At 38.6% G+C, this 17,016-nt stretch overlaps 1 protein-coding gene across 21 annotated transcripts in view; it reads left to right on the top strand.

Moving 5' to 3' along the window:
• The window catches only part of LOC118972023 (uncharacterized), a 501,400-nt gene that overhangs the window by 207,679 nt on the left and 276,705 nt on the right, over nucleotides 1–17,016 (top strand). The window contains exons 4-5 of one of the 21 annotated variants that reach the window (XR_012123518.1): nucleotides 1,057–1,114; nucleotides 4,785–8,468. The exons of 18 other annotated variants lie outside the window; for them this stretch is intronic. The gene's annotated coding sequence lies outside the window, so the exon portion shown is untranslated. Of the gene's footprint in view, nucleotides 1–1,056; nucleotides 2,440–4,784; nucleotides 8,469–17,016 lie in introns of those variants that run through there. 2 more of the 21 variants (XR_012123520.1, XR_012123517.1) reach the window with 2 other exon arrangements.

The following is a 17,016-nucleotide window of genomic DNA, read 5'->3' as shown; positions in this document are numbered from 1 at the left end:
CTTCATAAAGAAAGCTTATACCACAGCTACCATTTGTATAAAAATATCATGCAACTTTTTCTTGCTACTTTTCTTTCCCACTTTCAGTACATAGTTCTTTGAGTGAATTTTTCTTATATTTCCTGGGTGCGAAGATGCCATTGTTTGATACACCATCAAATTAATAACAATCTTTATTGAGAAGGGATCAATTTCAATAAAAATAACGTTGATTGGTAATGTAATGGCAGATATATTCTTCAATTATGAACTGGCACCAGAATTTTTCTTAGGGAGAGAGTTATGTTGGTTGGTAAACTACTTTGTTGAAGATAGAGTTGCCGCTCAACAATTCATTTTACATGGGTCTTAGAAGGCACTGAATCTTCTAAAGGTCTGCGTGTGTTTGTCTATGAGTGTGTGTGTGTGTGTGTGTTGGGGGTTGGATATAGAGGAGTGGCAAAGCTCTGTTTATAGACAAAAGAAGGTGGAAAACTTGGGGTGGGGCAAACTTGGATAAGGCAAAGAAGCGGGGAGAGATGCTGAGAAGGGCATGCAAAATAGAAGTAGTCCAAAGGTTTCTAATTTGACTCCTTCTTATCTCCTAAAAATCTTCAGCAAATTCTGCATGCTCTCAAAAATCTTAATGGGAGGAAATTTCTTTTGTAGAAATTGGAGGTGAGTCTGAAGAAATTTTTGTGGACATCAATACACTTGAGCAACAACTGATCAGTGCCTAGAGATGTGAGAGCCAGAGACAGGAGAGCTATGGAGTATAAGCCCAAGAATCAGTCTATGTTGATACCTATAGATCTAATCCATTCATTGCATGAATACATCAATCCATAGCCCTATGGAATGAATTTAATTCTTGCCAGTATTTCTCCAGTACAATTAATGCTGCAAAGAACATGTATGCCTGTCTCCCTGAGTACACAGAGCTTCTCCAAAGAATGCATGCAGAAGTGCCATTTTCAGTTCATGGGAAATTCATAAAATATTTTCAAATTGTCCTCCAGTAACAGAACACATGTAATGTTCCCAACCACAATATAAAAGTATGCTTTGATTTTTCAGTGTATGAAGAGTCGTCTTTACCCTCATTTTTGTGAACAAGAACATCGTTATGAATTAGGTATGGAATACTATCTTATTTTTTTTCTTTTTCTGATTTCTGCTGAGATTGGACAGCTTTTCATAAACATATTGGCCACTGTTTCCTCTTTTGTGTTTTGCCTCAATTTCTCTTTGGCAGTCACTGTTAATCAACTCCTTCCTACCCATTCTTTACTTTACCAATAGACCATGATTGAAGTCTCAAAACAACCAGTTAAAATTACTTCCTATTTTCTCTTGAGGCTGGAGGTGGTCATGTGACTCAACTCTGGCCAATGGAGAGTAAGGGAGACTTCTAGACAAACTTTTTAAAAGGCTCATCTTTTATTTTTTGTCCCTGGAGGTAGCCTTTTGTTTTTTTCTGGAATGCAGACATGATGCCTAGAGGAAGTAGCCTGTGATCTGTGAGAAGGAAGCCTATTGAACAGGAATGAAGCCAAGTCCTTGATGACTTTCTCAGGTGGCTGTGCTGACCCAGGTCACCTCCTTCTAATGTCTGGTTCTGTGAGGAAAACCAGCCCATATTGACTTTAGCCTCCCTAACTACTATTTATTTCTATAATAAGTAGCAGAATTCCATCCTAACTATTAAAATAACTTTTTCCTATTTTTATTGTGTATTTTTTTCTTATTGATTTCTAAGAGTTTTTTTTAATGTATTCTAGATACAAATCCTTTGTCAGTCACATCTACCACAAACACCTTATCCCAAGGACATGGATTCTTGTTCTGGCTCTTTCTCTAACTTCACTCTAACATTGCTTTCCTTTTGTAAGTTGTGGGCCTGTCTTCTGTACAGTGAAGGGTACAGAGTTTCTAAGGAACTTGTACAGTCCTATAGACTGTAAGTCCACAAACATGTGCTTGATAACTGCATCTCTAACCCACAGGGCAGAACCGTGTGGTCAGCCACAGCCCTTCATTTTGATAAAGCTCTTTCTACCCTGCCAGATACATCACACAATCCAGACTGATTACTTAAGAGATGATTTGCAAACCATTCCAGTTAGAGTGATCTGTCTTTTGGGGCATGTGTAGAAATAGTCTTACAGATTTGGAGTTGAAAATTTTCTTACGTTACCCAAGACACAAAAAAGAAAACTAAAACCACTATTATAATATTTTAGCATATCCCCTGTTAAACTAAGTAGACGTAAGTTGTCAACAGAACTTGAAAACAGCATATTCTGAGATTCTGGAAACAGAATGATAGTTCCTTACGTTGGCTTTCTAGTCTGGTATTTTTCAGTTTTATATCTCTTTGCCTTACTTCGTAGATGCCATTTCTCCATCTCCATGTTTTCATTTTTCTATAAGTCAGTTAACTTCCAGAAAAGTCTTTTGGTGGGTTTAAACTTTATTTTAAAAATTAGTTTCATTTTAATATGGTTTCAAGACGTAAAGTAAACAAACATATAGAACCAGGACTATCATTTTAATTGCTCACATTTAAAAAAAATTAAGAATGTTGTTAGTTACCTATTTAAGATAAAATCTTTAAGGATGCAAAACCATTCTTTTATTCCTAGTTTTCTAAAAGTTTTTAAAATTAGGAATGTCAACATCTCTCTGGAAAATCTGTTGGAATATCTTACTGCTTCATAATTTTTCATAGTATGCCAAATTACTAGATTTTCTTCCCCCTTTCCTTAATTCTTCAGAACTACTCAAGTATTTCCTGTGCTCTAGAAACTTCTTGGAGAATACAAAAATAAGTAGACTACCTCCTGGGTCATCATGCAACTGTTAATATAATTGAGAACCTGTTTAAAGAACAGAGTATAATGAAATAAGTGCAAAATAGATGTACAGGAAAGATGGGGTCAGTAGAAGAAGCAATTAATTAGAACTGAGAATCATAGGGAAAGTCTCACAGAACTGTTGTCATGTGAGTTGGAATATGAGGGATGAGAAATGTATGTGATGGGGAGCAATGGTGGGTTTGCAGGGATATTCTACACTAAAGGAATAGCAATCAAAAGCCAGAAGTATGAAAAAAAAAGTGAAATACATGGAAAATGGCAAATAACCCTCTCTGGTTGCTCTCTAAGATGTATAGAAAAGGAGATGTATTAAAAAGTTGAACTGGGGTCAGACAATGAAAGACGTGAAGGATTTTTGTCTTTATACCATGGGCATGGACATTTAGACTTGTCAAATAGTTTTTAAAATAGTAACATGATCAAAACTCAGCTTTACAAAGATGAACCTGGGGAAGGTGTAAAGGATGGGCTGGCAAAGTGAGAGATCAGAGCCACAGAGCCTGTTAAAAAACCGTTGCAAGTGTTCAGAAAGAGATCAAAAGAGCCCAAACTAAGGCATCAGATGCAGTAATTGGACGAAAGGAATAGATAGGAGAGTCATTCTGACTATGTAATTGATAGAAATAATAAACTGATTGGAAATAAGGATTGGGAAAAATACAGAAATGAGGGAATACATCAAATTGTCTAGCATGAGTAACTTGGAGAGGGCAGTGGAGAGTCCCTGGGAAAGCTAACCCAAGAGGTGAACAAGAGGTCATATGGGAAAGGTAATAGGGTGTTCATGACAAATACAATGTCAGGAAGTTCTCAAAGCTTCTCTGCTCACAGGAAGCTTTGGAACAGTCAAACCTTTCCAGGCAGAGCACAATTCTAGCTTCATTATATTTATGCGATAGCTAAAAAGGTCTTGAATTTGACGAAGAATAGCTGGGAGTTTGACCCAGTGTATAACAAGAGACCGCGTCATGGATGCCTGAATGATGAAATGAGATCAGAGGCAGTAGGTCTCCAACGAAGATGGTGGAGCCTGAAGATAAGATTTACATACACACACATGTAATAGCCATGTATGGTAGACAAATTGAATAAAAATGTGGATGGTCTTCAACCCAGAACTGAAAGACATTAACATGGCTTGGCCTTGGAATCATCACTGCATGAAAATCGTGTTGAGATCCATCTATGTCTGATTATTCAAATTAAGTTCCTGCTAAGAAACTCTGTCCCCAACCTTCTTTCTTCCATCCACTCATAACAAGCAGGGATGCCTCCAAGAGTCTTTGGATTCTTTAAAGGCTCATAGATGACTCCATGGCTCTGACTCCTCCTGGGCCACTGTAGAGTGAGACTCCCTAGTTGACCTTCCTTTAACAGAACAGAGGGGCCCCTAATGGCAGGGGAGTAGCTGGTTCCTCCTGGAGGCATGGTGTCTGCTACAGCAAGGGGAAGAGATACTCCTCTTGGGACCAGACTTTCTGTAGATGTTAAACTTTGTCACTCTGATTCCTAAAAAAAATCTTCTTTTTAAGGGCACTAATGTGGCTGCTAGAGAAAATAAACAAAGGCAGAAATGCATTCTTTCCAGAAAGAATTTCTACTCTCTGTACCACTTTAAGTATCTCTTTTCACCAAATGATCCATCTGCCCTATCTAGATTGAGTTAATATAACTGTAGCCATAATTTGCTAATTTCCCTTTATTGAATTTCTGACCATTCCCTTTCCCTGAAAACCTTCAAGCCACATGTTGTTCTTTGGATGTATCAACTTTCCTTTCTTCTACCTTCTATCTACCACTTTTAGTGAAATCTTCAATCCCTAATTAGATTAATTAGTCAAGAATTTCCTTGATGTTAATTTTATAACCACACTGTAACTTTGTTAAAACATTCTTTTACAATATAAATTCCCTTGGGTCCTGCAGTGGCCTGGGGAAGACACTGTAATGAAGAGATTTTGAGTGAGGATAACAACAGAATTTTGCCAGTCAGTCCAAAGACTTAAAGGTGAGAAGCTTCAGGAATTATTTGTGGTATCCCTGTGGTGTTAGGCAGAGCTGCATTCCCATTAGATGGTGGACTACTAGGGCTGGGCAGATGTGACACACCACTTGGTGTTGAAGTCATTTTTGAGTGAAGCTCATCCCTCACATAAATCTCCAACAAACTTTAGATCAAGGCTCCAAGAACTGGTGGTTCAGCATTCGGTATGGCACCATGAGAAAATAATGTACTTTCTGTGAACAGATTACAGAGTTACCTTAATGATACTCAATTTAATTTTTATCAGAGAGTAGTTTATATACTGGAACAATTAGTCACTGTAATTTTTTATAATCCTTCACTTTTGTAGATTATGTCTCAGTTTATAAATCTTGGCACACAGCTCATCTCATTTAATCCTCCTATGACCCTAGGCAGTAGGATTTATTAACCTCACTTGCAGATGTGGAGGCTCAGAACTATGGAGATTAAGTCAGCTTTCCCTCATCAAGTACTTGTCTACAAAACCACACTACCACACGAGTAAGAACCTAGATAGCTGGTGCCAGCCCCAAGGCTGGTTTCAAAAAAGAAAACTTCATGCATAGACTGAGGAGCTCTTTGGGTTTCTTAAGAATTTCCATGGCCATGATGTTCCTACTGTTGGACAGGCAGATTCTCTCCCCCCTAGCCTTAGTTAGAAACTACCAACCCCTTTAGTCTTAGCTATATTGTAGGTGCCTCTCAGAAGCTTTCTCAGTCTCCACTAACACCAGCCTAATCTACACTCCCTGGTAAGACAGACTTCTCTTCTGTGTGATTATACAATTAATGTTTGTATCCCTTGGAAGCCCTGTATATCCACTGAGCCAGGGAAATGTGTTTTTACTTACTGTTCTGTCCCAGAGTCCAGCAGTTTATTTCTAGCCCATAGTAAGTGCTCAATATATACTGGTTGAATGGATGAATGAATAATTAAGTCTTACTTGAATAACTTGACCTATTTGTGAGAAAAGCAATAATTTTATAATCCAGGGCTGGAGATGTCTTTAAAGACTTTTTCCCCTACTAAGCACATTTTCTTATTGTGAAACAGACCGTGAATCCAATTCCCCTGGTACTTATACTATTCCATGGAAATAAATGGAGTTACATAAAATTAGTTAAGTCAAGCAGAGGAGTATTTAAGAAGTTTCTGTTGGAGCACATAAAACTAGTTTCATCCAGAGTGAATTAATGAATCTATCAAAGATGTCAAATAATTTTTTTTTTTCAAGAAGGTTAGCCAGAGAAAGAATCACATACCAGGTGGATCAAATTCATTTCCAAGTATACATTTCAGCTCAAGTGAAGGGTAAATGCATCTCAGCTGGCCCAAAACATAAATGTCAACTTGTGGGGCATTTCTATCACATGCATAAACTTTTCTCATGAGGATGATAAATTATGAACTGACAATCTGATTTTCCCATCGTGTCTTTGACACTAATGCTGGGAAAGAAATGCACATATACATTGTTATTTACAGGAAATCTGTTATAGAGTAGTTTGAGTGGCGAGACTGAATTTCTTATCTTGGTCTATGTTTACGATAATGCTCACAGACCATTCAATGAGATCTGGTTCTATTCCCACTGTACAGACAGCATAAATGAGGCAGAGCACATTGATGAATTAGATGAGCTGGAAAAATGCCTTTTGTGAAATGGTTTCTCCCATTGACCTGTAATAAGCTGTTCTGTGAAAATCTGTCCTCATAAAAAGGTGGATTGGAGTGATGGATTCCTTGTGGAATCACTGAAGAGCTGCAGGAAGCTGCACAGAGACTGCCTAAAACCCCTATTGCTCTAGCACAGGCAGCCCTACAAGAGGGAGAGAACCAGGAGTTTGGAGATTTGGGTTCTGGTTCTGGTTTGCCGCAACTTCTTGCATGAACACTGACAACATTTTGGCCAAAAAAGTACTTCACTACTCTGGGTCTCAGTTTTTACATCTGTTAAACAAGGAGGAGAAGTTCTGGGTGGTTCCAAACATGCACCTGCTGCTGAGTTGCCTCAGAATCACTGGGGAGTCTGAAGTACAATTGCCTGAATCTTATCCAAGACTTCACCAATCAGAACTTTTGGGTGAGGAATCAGAACCTGGGAAGCCACATTGTAACAGCTCCCCAGGTGATTATTGTCAGTTATGAAATACAGATGGAATACTTCCAGTCATGCCGTGTAAGCTTTGGCTCCCATCTGCTACAACCTAATCACAATCTATGTCCCCAGGGCAGCAATAGGAGCTGCTGGAGGTATCACTGGTCTGATACAACATGACTGCTCATCAGGAGGTACTGCCTGGATTTTCTAGGCAACATATGATTTGAAGGAGGCTGAGATATACTATTATTAGTCTCATCAAGGTCCAGAAATGTCACAAAATGGAGATGGGACATTTTTCAGAGAGGACCACCAAAAGCAACTTGTGTCTTAGTAAGGTTGCCTCCTGCAGCAGGCTGGTGGACACCTGGAGGGAAGAGCCAGAGCCGATTGCTTCCATCCAGGCACAGGTGGTGAGCACCAGAACCGGTGCAGTGACCTAACACACAAACTGAGCCAGGAGCTGTTACCCTGCAACCGTGGCCATTTAGAATGAATGATGGTGCTTCAGAGGCACTGTTTGTCTTCTACACACATCTATATTCTTCTTTACTGCTGGGTTTCTTATTTATACATTTAAGAACATTCGTGCCCTCTCAATATACCTAGGTGTGGTACATATCTGTGTGTGGTTTTAAGCAGGTTTTGTGGTGTTCTAGGAAGAAGGATTCAGAACTGCTAGGAATTCTAATGGGAATTCAGAATTAGATACTTTGAAAACTTGTATTACTTCCATTTAAACAACAGATTCGTGGTTAAGACACACTTTTCAGAATCCTGGGTATAATTAGCTTTGTTTCTTCTGACAAGCTTTATATTTAGAACCAAGATAATGCTTTTTAGTTAAGACCTTTAGGCACAGGATTTAAAAAACCAAATGATAATTTTCAGTTTAAAACCTCTGCAGTCACAAAGGAGCAAGGGCTTTATATTGAGGCTAGAGCTTTAGAAAGCCAATTAATGTATGGCTATTTAGCTCATTTTGCCTTTTTTTTCTCTCTGTACCCCTAACTGCTTATTCTAATAAAAAAATAGTTTTATGGGCTTATACTGATCTTCATAGTTTCATCTCAATTGATCCACTCAAAATCCTGTATTAAAAAAATTATTGGGTTGTGGAAATCCCTGAGATGGCTTTAGTCTAATCTTCCTGGCCACCAAGATGCCGGTTCAAGAACCGATGACAATTGATAGTTATGGTTGAGCTTTATTCAAGCGGCAGAACCCCGGCTGTGGTTCCTTGGAGGTGTTCCAGAGGGCAGCCTTTTAGGCAGGATTGTTCCCTCTGTTCAAATGTCCACGAGAGAACCTCCCGCTTTACCCTTTGGATTTGCAGGCATTGATGGAGATGCCATGGTGAGCGCACTGCTCTACCCAGCGCCTTCAAAGATCTATGAGCTGCTTGGAAACACAAAGCCAAGAGCAGGATTCATTTGAAATTTCCTAGTTGAAACATGCAGTGTATTAAAGTTCACCTTGCTGGTCTCCAGCATTCGGATAGCCAGCGCTGTGACCTCGCTGTGTGGAAGGAGGCTTCCAAATGAGCGGCATGGATCCCACATTTCGCTGCAATCAAACAGGACCTTTCCCCTTTGTGGGACGCTGTAATACACAAGAAATAAGCCAGCAGGATACCCGTGTCTGAGTTACTCATCCTTTTCACCAGCTCAAAGACAGCCCATTCTTACCATTTTTGTTCAGCGAGAGAGATTTCACCGCGAGGCAGCTCATTTTTTCCAGGAGAAAGTAAAATCTTACATAAGATAATAAAAAAACAAAGTTTTTGTGCATTTTAATGAGGGATTTCTATTTTTAAAAAAATTAGCTTTTCGCCAGAAGGTACCCAGCAGAGGAGAATGTGGATTTAGAGAATATGGACTTTGGCATCAGATTTCAGTTTTAATCTCTAATCTTTACTACCTAGCTTTTGACTTTCTACATTGCTCATGCTCTGACCTTCAATTTCTTCATTTATATACTAGAGGTAATGATTAACTGTACCCACAGGACTGTTTTGAGAATTGAATAAAGAAGTTTTTATATTCAGGAAGTCATATAAGCCTATGAGTGCCCCCTTCCCCCCAAACAAAGGCCCAGATTATCTCAGAAACAGGTGTGTGTGTGTGTGTGTGTGTGTGTGTGTGTGTGTGTGTCTATTAGGTGTGTGTGTATTAGCATAAGTATGGGCTGGACAGTTGAAGACCTGGCTTCAGGCTGTCTCCACCTCTTTCTGGTCAGATGCTTCCATCAGGATTCTTTCTATGAGCCTCAGTTTCCTCATCATTAAAATGGCCCTAATACCACTTACCCTGTGTAGATGCCATGACAGTTGAGTTGACATATGTGAAGCACCAGGAACATGGCAGATGCTTCTTTCCCTTTGCTTTTTATGCCTTTGAATAGAGAGAGAAAGGGAGAGAGGGGGATTAAATGTAGTATTTTTCATGCTTGCAAAATCTTCCTTGATCATACCAGTGATGATTACATTGAATATCTATTGATTACTTGGTCTGAATATTTCAAAGCACTTCTGTATGACCTCATGTGATCCTCACTCCCACCCCTTTTTGAGAAATACTGTTATTAATCACCCATTTTGTAGATGTAATGCCCATTTTATAGATAGCTAGGCTTAGAGAGCAGGTTATTCTCCTGAGATCAAACATGGGTCTCCTAAGTCCTAAGGCTAAGGTGTTCAGTTGTTTGCCCTTCTACCTCCCTAAACAAGGTCATTCATTCTTTAATCATGAGTGCCCTTGGTTTTTGTTTCTGGTTTGACCAACCTTTGGATTTAGATCAGGAGAAGTGCTACTTTATAAGAAACAGACAGGCTTAACCTAAGTTGTCTTTTGACTTGCACTGGTCAAGAAGGTATCATTTTTCAGTCTGAGTATTTGATTGTTGCTTTTGTAAGTACATAATTGGGATGCACTGAGGAAAAAAGACAGGATTACACTTTCTCATTTGCTTTGCAACAAAGCTATATGGTTTGAAGAAGCCTTGCCCTTAAATGATTAGACAGCTTGTGTGACTAATAAGAATATTGTCCCTAAAGGAAAGTGGAACATCTTACGAATACAAGAGCACTCAGTTAGAATTTTAAATTAGAACTTAATTATGTGGTTTTGGTTTCTTTCGTTCTTTTCTTTTCTTTTTTTTTTGGAAGAAAAGGAGACAGCTTTTAATCTTTTAGGTGGCCTCATTTTGGTGAAAAGGCAATTTTAGGAAGTGTTTAAATTTAAGAAGCTGCTCTTCATCGTGCTTAATTTTGGCCCTGGTCCAACCCTTCAAGTACTAGAAGCAGATACGTTTGCTTTTACCTGGCTTTTTAAATAACGACATTTTATAATGCAAAAGAGGGATGAGCTGTTGATATGGGTTATTGCACTCAGTAAAATGAAATTGTCAGTATGGTCAGAGATGCACGGCATGTAATCAGGCATGCAGAGAGTTAGCCCATTCAGCCTCTGAAACAAAGGATTTGCCTTTGAGACCTTGACTGTACAAAAGCAACTGTGCTCTTTATTTAGGACATAAACAGGAATAGAAATAGTTGTCTCAGTGTGGAACCAAGTGTACCCTTTTCCCCCAAACACTCTCCTTTATAGAGAAGAACAACATGGACTGTAAGGATGAATGAGGCCATCTGTGAATCTATTCGTTTGGGGTACAAATCTTCTGAATGATGATCCAAGTCTCAGCAAATTTCAACAATTTAGTCTCAAGAGGACACAGATAGTCATTTGTTTAACTTGGACTAATTCTCTCCTTTTGATGAGTCTCTGCTCCCGTGATATGGACTCCTTGTTGGCCCTGTTCTGTCATGTGACCTTAGATGCTTTCTGATAAGGACACTAGTAAAAGCTATTAGTTGGGTTCTGTGATGTGGTGGGTATGGTTGCAGGTACTTTATATTTTACCTGATATTCTCAACATTATGAGGGTAGGTCTTCTTTCTCCATTCTGTAGATGATTGAAGAGATAAAGTGATCTTTAGACCCCATGTCTGTTCCGTGGTAGAAGCAGGACTTACCTACCTGTCCTCTCAGTCTCACGGTGTGCTCATCAGGGGTTACTCTTAATCATATGGGTGTATTCACTCATTAAGGAAGAGGTGGGGCCTGGCTCACTCTGCCAGTGTTCCTTGCAGTCCAAGCCATTGTTAATCTGTAGTTGTGCTTTTTTTAAAGCCTGCCACCCCAATATATGTTGGTTAGGATAAATTTTCCCAGGATCCTAGAAATTCAGAGTTTGAAAAATGCTGGGGTTACCCAGGATGCAATTAATTCCCTAAATGTACTTATGAGACCCTGAGGGCCAGGGAGGCAAAGAAACATATACCACAACTACCAACAAAAACCTGTCCAGACTCACTCAGAGGATTAATAGCAGAACTGAAATTAATGCTCCGTCCTTTCTGCTGTGTTTGAATCATTCTGCCTCCATGGACCTAGTGATATATTTACATCTTTACTTGTTTCTAAGGACACATTACAGAATTTCTCAGATAGGGAAAGAGAAATTACATTTTTCAGAGGCTGTTTTCTCTTTAAAAACTGCATAGGGATTTAAAAAAAAAATCCTTGTTGAGAAAATAATTATAGATGGAAACACAAATAACTGGAATGCTATTTAGAGACATCTGAAACCGTAGTAGGAGGCTAAGAGTATTAGAATAAACAATTCACTGAATACAGGAGCTGGAAATGGTATTAAAAATCATACTGTCCCATGTTTTCCAAAGAATGACAAATGTAATGCTCAGGTAATAGGATGATGAGCAGGTACATGTGATGGTTTTTGGTGTCATGAACAAATTTTTAATATTTATTTTATGATGTTACATATATATATATGTGTTTCTGTATATCTATGTATCTACCATGTATATGTATATGTTTTTTGAGCTCTTACTGCGTGCCAGGTAACATCCCGAGAAAATGAGAGGACAGAAGATACAAAGGTCCCTACCTTCATGAAGCTGGTGCTGGTGCATGAGGCTTGTTCCTACAGTGCGAGGACTGTTTGAAGTTTGAAATCTTTCAGCTCCAGACTGTACTGGCCATTCTTACTGTTGCCTTTAACTATAAAAGCCAGCTTCTCTTTGTAGGGGTGGGTGGGTACAGCCCTTGGCTGGGAAGAGAAAAAAAGACTTGCAGCCTAGCGCAGGTTCTCTCTCAATAGATGAGCCTCATTAGCCATTCTAAGCTTCATAGATAATGCAGTCAGGGATGGCATTATTTGGTCTAGTGAAGAATTGCCCAGGAGATTGTGTTGACATCTAAGATTTATTTTAATCCTTTTTTTGCAGATTGTATAATGAGCATTGTAACAAAGTATGCCAAAGAATCATTACATATCTTATAAAATCTTAATAATACAAAAATTAGAAATGTTTTTCATGCATGTGTTCAATTTGTTCAGAATTCACGGATTTCACTCTGCTCATCAGCATACTGTGCCCTGTGAGGGGACCCTGACTTGAAGAGATCATGATTTCTGAATTGCTATGCATATCTTTGTTATGAATATTGTTTATGTTTGTAGGCTGTTACTGTCAAATTTTGCAGTTTGGGTGGGGAAGATATAGAATGTATATATACCTATGCACAAAGGTTCTTTTTTTCTTATTAAATGATTATTGATTGCCTACTTTAAGCAGAGTATAAAGAAGGCTAAAAAATAATGCTTTAGAAGTGAGGAAACATTTTTAGTGTGAAGCAGATGTATTATGGGGATCTATCTAGAAAAGTAAATGATTCCCAGAAGGTCATGGAGCCAGGAATGTGCCCACAGCATGAATATTGGACCTAGGATTAGATATGTGCCTTGTTCTTTTGATTGCTCTGTGATTCTGGGTGCTATAGACTGACTATGCCCCCTCAAAATTCACATGTTGAAACTGAATCCCCAAAGTGATAGTATGTGAAGGAGAGGCCTTTTGGAGGTGATTACAACAGACCAGAGCTTTTACAACAGACCCCAGAGAGTTCCCACAACTTTTTCTGCCATGTGAAGATAAAGTAAAGAGATCTGTGTACCAGGAAGCAGGGCCTCACCAGATGCTGAATCTGCTGCCACCTTGATCTTGAACTTCCCAGCCTCCAGAACTGTGAGAGATAAATGTCTTCTGTTCACAAGCCACTCAGTCAATGATTTGTTGTTACAGCAGCCTGAGTGGACTAAGACAGTGGACAAGGTGTTCGGTTGGAGGGTCATTAGTATAAAATGGGTATCAGTGCCATGAGAGTGGATGGTATCACCAAGGGAATGAGTAGCCATAGAGAAGAGGCTAAAGGACAGCATGTGGCAGCCCTGCGAGTTCATGGGCAGAACCACTGCTATGGCTACACTGCCACGTACTCTCTAGCACCCCCCATCATGGTGCTCATTGGTGTAGACTTATTCCCAAGGAGAAACACCAGTATCAGTTTTAAAGAATCCCGTTTCTTCTGGGCTGGGTAGTTATAGCAAGACCTATGTTAATCAGTGTGAGAAGATTCATATTTATAATGCATTCCTCCATAAAGATTTGAGTCATTACTGATAAAGATAAACTACATTTCAATGAACTCTTAGAGATGTTCTAATTTTGATAAATGATTTGAAATTCTAGTGACCCCGATACCCTAGTATGCTATCAATTATCTCAAAAGGTGCCCCCCATTTCTTAGTAAAATTTTTAATTTTATATTCCTTTAATTTTTTAAGGCGACTCAGTGCTCTGAAATCAGCGCTGGAAGAATTCAAACAAAAATGACAGGATCTTAGAACTGTACGTAATGGGGATCACTGTGACAGAGACTTTCCAAACATACATTATGAAGACATTTTCAGGCACTCTTGACCTTGTCTCCTAGAAAATATGCTCTTTATTGTTTACTGACTGCTGCATTTTGAATTATCACCTGTGAGGTTTCTGAGTCTCTTTCTTACTTTGAACCTGATCAACATTTCCATTTCTTAAAAGTAAAGATTTCACAAAAGGACGGGAAGTAGAGGGTGAATGACCAAAAGCAGAGTGATAGAACCCTACTGCAGAACACCGGATGTAATGTGGAAAATGAGCTGCTGCATCTAGACTGGAAACTGTATGTTTTTATTTCTCTCTATTTATCCATACAGAGAGTGGATGGAGTATTGGTGGTGGTGGTGGTGGTACGGGGGGGTGACAGGGGGTGGTCGCTAAGATTCAGGGTCTGGAACTATACTACTGGAGTTCAAATCTTGCCTTTTCAATAGTCATGTGATCTTGGGCAAAATTTTAATCTTCTCTGTGCTTTTGATTTCTTATCTCTGCAGTAGGGATAATATTTGTTTCTATATCATAGGGTTGTTGAAATAATTAAATTAGTTAATATTTATTAAACACTAATAATGCCTAGGTAAACACTACATAAATGTTAACTATTCTGTGTATCATCTATCTCTAATGCTGCATACTCTGAAAGTGCTGTCATCAAGAAGCGTTTGTTTTTATTTTGCATGAGAAAACCTGTTCTAGACTGTGTGCCCCCATCCTTTCAAAATTCCAGAAAATTGAGTATGTCCTTCAACTCCAGCTTTTGCGAAGTTTTTCCTACTTCCTGGATTTCTCAGGCCATAGTCATACATCTACATGAGTTTAATTCAAAACCGTCCTTTATCACAGCCCTTTTGATTCCTTTATATCCCCAACTTCTGAGGCTTTTGTGCTATTCACCACACTGTCATTCCCTGTGGGGGCTTCCATGTCCTCCAGGTACAATGGAAAACATAATTTAATAGCTCACGGTGGCGTAACAGATCATATTTTTCCTCCTGCCTGAAACAACAGCAGAACATACATGGATACAATATATCAAGCAATGTTTTGTGGGACACTGGACATCAGGCAATGAAATTCAGTGGTCGTTGAGAAACAAGAAACAATGTGAGTCCTATGGTTGCTCCACCTACTGTCAGAAGACAGTTTTCAGTCTACAGTGTAGGCAAGAGGGATCCAGGTAGTGCCTGGTATATGTCTTGAGTTGAAGAGATGGGTCTAAGAGTCTGGGAAAACCAAATTAGCTGGAGCTTATAGGACAAAGTTCTGGAGAGGGCTGCACAGAATGAGAGCACCAGAGAATTACAGGTGGTTCTCCTCTAGCATTCAGCTGAATACTGACATGTACATGCATGTGAGGAAGCTACCAGAACTAGGAAAAGAACCTCCTGAAAGGGTTGCTTAGCAGTCAGACAAGGCTAAGACCAGTGCCTGTTTCCATCAGCCACACTAGAAAACCTCAAGCAATTAGTACTGGGTAGTTGGGGAGTTTTTGCCTCAGCGGTGGGAAAAATTTGTCCTAAGACCAAAATCTTAAATGCAAGACCCCAAAAGATCAAGTTACTTCCAAATAACTTAACTGTATCTTGGAACAAAGCTCCAGAATATTTATAATAATGCAAAATTACCTAGCTCCAACAAAGTAGTCTTCACTCTGCTTGGCAGCCAATCGAAATTACCAAGCATGAAAGAAGCAGGAATATCAATCAATCAAAATCAACCTCATTATGACACAGATTGTTAGAACAAGCAGATAAAGACACAAAGAATTACGGTGTATGAATCCCATGTATTCAAGACATGAATACATGGAACTATAAGAAAGATCAAAATAAAACCTTTACAGTTGAAAACTATAATATCTGAGATGAAGAATGTACCGAATGGTATTAATGGCAGATTAGACATTGTTAAGGAAAGATCACTGAACAACAATAGAAGCTCTCCAGAATGAAAAAGAACAAAAGAACATCAATGAGCTATGGGGCGACTTCCAGTGGCCTGTTACATGTAATTGGAGTCTCTGAAGGAGTGAGAGGAAAGAAAGCACACTTGAAGTAATAATAATTGAAAAATCTCCAAATTTGGTAAAAATTGTAACCCCACATCTAAGAAGCTCAGTGAATCCCAAGCATAAGAAACATGAAAGAAAGCTACAAGAAGGCACATAACAATCATTTTGCTCAACATCAATGACAAAGAGAAGAATCTTAAAAGTAGCCAGAGGAGAAAAAGACACATAATATACATAGGAGCAAAGATAAGGATGACAGAGATTCTCATAAGAAACAGTGTAAGCCAGAAGATAGCACATCTTTGAAGTACTGAAATTGAAAAAAAAAACTGTCAATCTAGATTTGAGACTCAGCAAAAGTATCTTTAAAAACAAAGTTAAAGAATGTTTTGTTCCTATATAAGTGGTTGAAAAACCTTTATCATCAGCAGATCTTCTAAGAAATGTTGAAAGAAATCCTTAGAGAATTTAAAAAAGAAAAATTTCACCAGATGGAAATAGGGATCTATGCAAAGAAATGGAAAGCACCAAAACCAGTAACTTCACAGGAAAAAATATGACAGAAGTTTCTTTCTTATTAGTTAAAACTCTTTAAAGATAATTAATGCTTTAAACAAGTAATAATAATAGTGTAATGTCAGTTGTACAACATATGAAAGCGAAATATGTGACAATAGTCACACAAGGGTCAGAAGGGAGAGATGGATGCTATTGTGAGGTTCTTACCCAAGATTGGGAGTGGTATACTATCACCTGAAGGTAGATTGTGATGGTTTAAATACATACTATAAACTGCTAATTTAAAGGAAAGAGTGATAGCTGACAAACCAACAAGGGAGATAAAATAGACTTATAAAGAACAGTGTCCTGTGTAATGTGTGCTTTGCTTTAAATAAATATCTTAGGATTGTATATTAGACTTCTGGAAATGCATTCCTTTAAGAACAGAAGAGTTAATTTTGAAGAGAGAATAGAAAAACACTTGGAAAAGCTCGATCTTACATGGATCTCAGGGGGTGTCAATCATCTCTGTACTGTAAATAACTTGAAAACAAGCTTCTCTCAAGATTACTGTAGGAATTAGTTGGAATTTCAACAGGAAGTGTAAGACTTGAATTAGGAAACAGCTCACTTCCTTCGCTGCATATGACAGATTGCAAACGTAAGTGTTAGGGTATCATTGCTACATTGCCAATATTCAGCACTTACAA

The sequence above is a fragment of the Manis javanica genome, chromosome 12 (assembly GCF_040802235.1).
Source record: "Manis javanica isolate MJ-LG chromosome 12, MJ_LKY, whole genome shotgun sequence".
NCBI lineage: Eukaryota > Metazoa > Chordata > Mammalia > Pholidota > Manidae > Manis > Manis javanica.
The sequence above is the reverse complement of the archived record's forward strand: the minus strand, read 5'-3'. Positions and strand labels throughout refer to the sequence as shown.